Source organism: Pseudoliparis swirei, chromosome 13 (genome assembly GCF_029220125.1).
Source record: "Pseudoliparis swirei isolate HS2019 ecotype Mariana Trench chromosome 13, NWPU_hadal_v1, whole genome shotgun sequence".
In the NCBI taxonomy this organism is placed as follows: Eukaryota; Metazoa; Chordata; class Actinopteri; order Perciformes; family Liparidae; genus Pseudoliparis; species Pseudoliparis swirei.
Window position 1 is genome coordinate 21,394,287 of NC_079400.1, and position 5,083 is coordinate 21,399,369.

Genomic DNA, 5,083 nt, shown 5'->3' on the forward strand with positions numbered 1-5,083 from the left:
GAAAAGAAGGACATAACCAACGGCCGGCCAACCCCACAGCTAGCTAGCTTGAGCCATACTCCACAGCTAGCTAGCTTGAGCCAGACTCCAGAGCTAGCTAGCTTGAGCCAGACTCCACAGCTAGCTAGCTTGAGCCAGACTCCACAGCTAGCTAGCTTGAGCCAGCAACTTTCAGCCCTGAAACACAACTCGACTTTCCTCCGTCCATGGCCATCAGAAGGATTTGTTCGTGGACTTAAAGCTCTACGACCGCGTCATTGAGCTGTGTGTTGGCAAAGAGAGGAGGATGGACTATAACTTTAAGTGAAGGGAGTTTGTTAGTGCGCTTCTTGTTGTGTTCATTTGTCTCTGTTGTTTTTACTTCCTGATTCTATTGAGTGTGATGCGTTTTAGTGCCACAGTTCTGTCTGATTCAATTGAATTCAGTTCAGTTTGTTTGTATAGTCCATTCTCACAAATTACAAATTTGCCTCAGAGGGCTTTACAATCTGTACACATAGACATCCCTGACCTTTGACCTTTGACCTCACATCAGATCAGGAACAACTCCCAAACAACCCTTCAGGGGGAAAAAAGGAAGAAACCTTCAGGAGAGAACAGAGGAGGATCAATAGATGTCATGTGACCAGATGAACAATAGATGTCATGTGACTAGATGAACAATAGATGTCATGTGACCAGGTGAACAATAGATGTCATGTGACTAGATGAACAATAGATGTCATGTGACCAGATGAACAATAGATGTCATGTGACCAGATGAACAATAGATGTCATGTGACTAGATGAACAATAGATGTCATGTGACTAGATGAACAATAGATGTCATGTGACCAGATGAACAATAGATGTCATGTGACTAGATGAACAATAGATGTCATGTGACCAGATGAACAATAGACGTCATGTGACCAGATGAACAATAGATGTCATGTGACCAGGTGATCAATAGATGTCATGTGACCAGATGAACAATAGATGTCATGTGACTAGATGAACAATAGATGGCATGTGACCAGATGAACAATAGATGTCATGTGACTAGATGAACAATAGATGTCATGTGACCAGATGAACAATAGATGTCATGTGACCAGATGAACAACAGATGTCATGTGACTAGATGAACAATAGATGTCATGTGACCAGATGAACAATAGATGTCATGTGACCAGATGAACAATAGATGTCATGTGACCAGATGATCAATAGATGTCATGTGACCAGGTGAACAATAGATGTCATGTGACCAGATGAACAATAGATATCATGTGACCAGATGAACAATAGATGTCATGTGACTAGATGAACAATAGATGTCATGTGACCAGATGAACAATAGATGGCATGTGACTAGATGAACAATAGATGTCATGTGACCAGATGAACAATAGATGTCATGTGACCAGATGAACAACAGATGTCATGTGACTAGATGAACAATAGATGTCATGTGACCAGATGAACAATAGATGTCATGTGACCAGATGAACAATAGATGTCATGTGACCAGATGAACAATAGATGTCATGTGACCAGATGAACAATGGATGTCATGTGACCAGATGAACAATAGATGTCATGTGACCAGATGATCAATAGATGTCATGTGACCAGGTGAACAATAGATGTCATGTGACCAGATGAACAATGGATGTCATGTGACCAGATGAACAATAGATGTCATGTAACCAGATGAACAATATATGTCATGTGACCAGATGAACAATAGATGTCATGAGACCAGATGAACAATATATGTCATGTGACCAGATGAACAATAGATGTCATGTGACTAGATGAACAATAGATGTCATGTGACCAGATGAAAAATAGATGTCATGTGACCAGAAGAACAACAATAGATGTCATGAGACCAGATGAACAATAGATGTCATGTGACTAGATGAACATTAGATGTCATGAGACCAGATGAACAATAGATGTCATGTGACCAGAAGAACAACAATAGATGTCATGAGACCAGATGAACAATAGATGTCATGTGACCAGATGAACAATAGATGTCATGTGACCAGATGAACAATAGATGTCATGTGACTAGATGAACAATAGATGTCATGTGACCAGATGAAAAATAGATGTCATGTGACCAGAAGAACAACAATAGATGTCATGAGACCAGATGAACAATAGATGTCATGTGACCAGAAGAACAATAGATGTCATGTGACTAGATGAACAATAGATGTCATGTGACCAGATGATCAATAGATGTCATGTGACCAGATGAACAATAGATGTCATGTGTACAGAAGGAATCATTACAGAGTAACAACACATTCAATGAATATGACAGAGTGTATGAATAGTTGGTAGTCGGCATGGACCACGATCCAGACCTCCATGATCCATCAGGTGGAGCTAGAGAGGAGGAGTGGGCGGGGCTTCAGCAGCGCCATGACATCAGACCCAGCAGGTCCAATGGACCCTCTGAGACGTGAAGTCACAAAGACTCTGGAGAGGAAGCAGAGTTAATAATGTGCAAAGAAGAGATGGAGATTGATCCATAAGGAGAGAGGAGAGGAGAGAGGAGCTCAGTGTATCCTAAACGTCCATTAGGAGAGAGGAGAGGAGAGAGGAGCTCAGTGTATCCTAAACGTCCCCCAGCAGCCTCTCAGCCTATAGCAGCATCTCTAGGTCTGGACCAGGTGAACCTGGTTCAGGTCTAATGATCAGACCATCAAGAGGAAAGTCTTCAGTCTCCATGAGGGGGCGGAGTCTCCTCCAGGACTGAAGGTGAAGCTGGTTCATAAAAGAGGAGGAGCTTGATAACGAAAGGCTCTGGCTCCCATCCTAATTTTAAACTCTGGGAACCACAAGTAGCCCCGCATTTAGTGAGGCAGCCCTCTAGTGGGGAAACATGGTACTACAAGCTCTCTAGTGGGGTAACATGGTACTACAAGCTCTCTAGTGGGGAAACATGGTACTACAAGCTCTCTAGTGGAGTAATATGGTACTACAAGCTCTCTAGTGGGGTAATATGGTACTACAAGCTCTCTAGTGGGGTAACATGGTACTACAAGCTCTCTAGTGGGGAAACATGGTACTACAAGCTCTCTAGTGAGGCAATATGGTACTACAAGCTCTCTAGTGGGGAAACATGGTACTACAAGCTCTCTAGTGGGGTAACATGGTACTACAAGCTCTCTAGTGGGGTAACATGGTACTACAAGCTCTCTAGTGGGGCAATATGGTACTACAAGCTCTCTAGTGGGGAAACATGGTACTACAAGCTCTCTAGTGGGGTAATATGGTACTACAAGCTCTCTAGTGGGGTAATATGGTACTACAAGCTCTCTAGTGGGGTAATATGGTACTACAAGCTCTCTAGTGGTAACATGGTACTACAAGCTCTCTAGTGGGGCAATATGGTACTACAAGCTCTCTAGTGGGGTAACATGGTACTACAAGCTCTCTAGTGGGGCAACATGGTACTACAAGCTCTCTAGTGGGGTAACATGGTACTACAAGCTCTCTAGTGGGGCAATATGGTACGACACGCTCCTTAAGATATAATGGGCATCACCAATCAAGGCTTTGTAGGTTAATCATTTTAAAAGTGATTCTTGATTTTACAGGGAGCCAGTGCAGAGCAGCTAGTGCAGGAGTGATGTGATCTCTGTTCTTAGTTTTAGTGAGAACACGAGCTGCAGCATTCTGGATCAACTGGAGGGACCTAAGAGACTTATAGAGCAGCCTGATAATAAGGAGTTGACTTAAGAGACTTATAGAGCAGCCTGATAATAAGGAGTTAACTTAAGAGACTTATTAGAGCAGCTTGATAATAAGGAGTTGACCTAAGAGACTTATAGAGCAGCCTGATAATAAGGAGTTGACTTAAGATACTTATAGAGCAGCCTGATAATAAGGAGTTGACTTAAGAGACTTATTGAGCAGCCTGATAATAAGGAGTTGACCTAAGAGACTCATAGAGCAGCCTGATAATAAGGAGTTGACTTAAGAGACTTATAGAGCAGCCTGATAATAAGGAGTTGACCTAAGAGACTTATAGAGCAGCCTGATAATAAGGAGTTGACTTAAGAGACTTATAGAGCAGCCTGATCATAAGGAGTTGACTTAAGAGACTTATAGAGCAGCCTGATAATAAGGAGTTGACTTAAGAGACTCAGAGCAGCCTGATAATAAGGAGTTGACTTAAGAGACTTATAGAGCAGCCTGATAATAAGGAGTTGACCTAAGAGACTTATAGAGCAGCCTGATAATAAGGAGTTGACTTAAGAGACTTATAGAGCAGCCTGATAATAAGGAGTTGACCTTAGAGACTTATAGAGCAGCCTGATAATAAGGAGTTGACTTAAGAGACTTATAGAGCAGCCTGATCATAAGGAGTTGACCTAAGAGACTTATAGAACCATCACTGTACTCATACTAGTAAATACACAGTAACCATCACTGTACTAATACTAGTAAATACACAGTAACCATCACTGTACTAATACTAGTAAATACACAGTAACCATCACTGTACTAATACTAGTAAATACACAGTAATCATCACTGTACTAATACTAGTAAATACACAGTAATCATCACTGTACTAATACTAGTAAATACACAGTAATCATCACTGTACTTGGCATCACAAACATCATTCATAAATTCTTTTCACTTCAAAGCTTCACAAAGTCACGGTGTCGTTGTAATCCCTCTGCCTGTTTTACATTTATTGTCCACTTGGTGGCGCAGTAGAGCAGATGAAGCGCCATGAAGCTTCGGCCCATGAGCAAACCAACTGGATGGAAAGCTTCAGGAGGCTTCATCAATAGATATATATATATATGTATATTATGTATATATTAGGGCTGCCAATCGATTAAAAAAAATTAACTAATTAATCGCACATTTTAAAATTCATTAATCGCGATTAATTGCGATTAAAAGTATTTGTTCTTCTTCTTTTTAAAGACAAAACTTCACACAGCTGTGTTTTCAAAGAGGCTCCTACCTATAAAGTGCCAGCGAGGTATTTAATATCGTGGATGATAAATTGTTTCTTCAGTGAAACATCCAGATTCGTTAAAAAAAAGAAGTATATTCA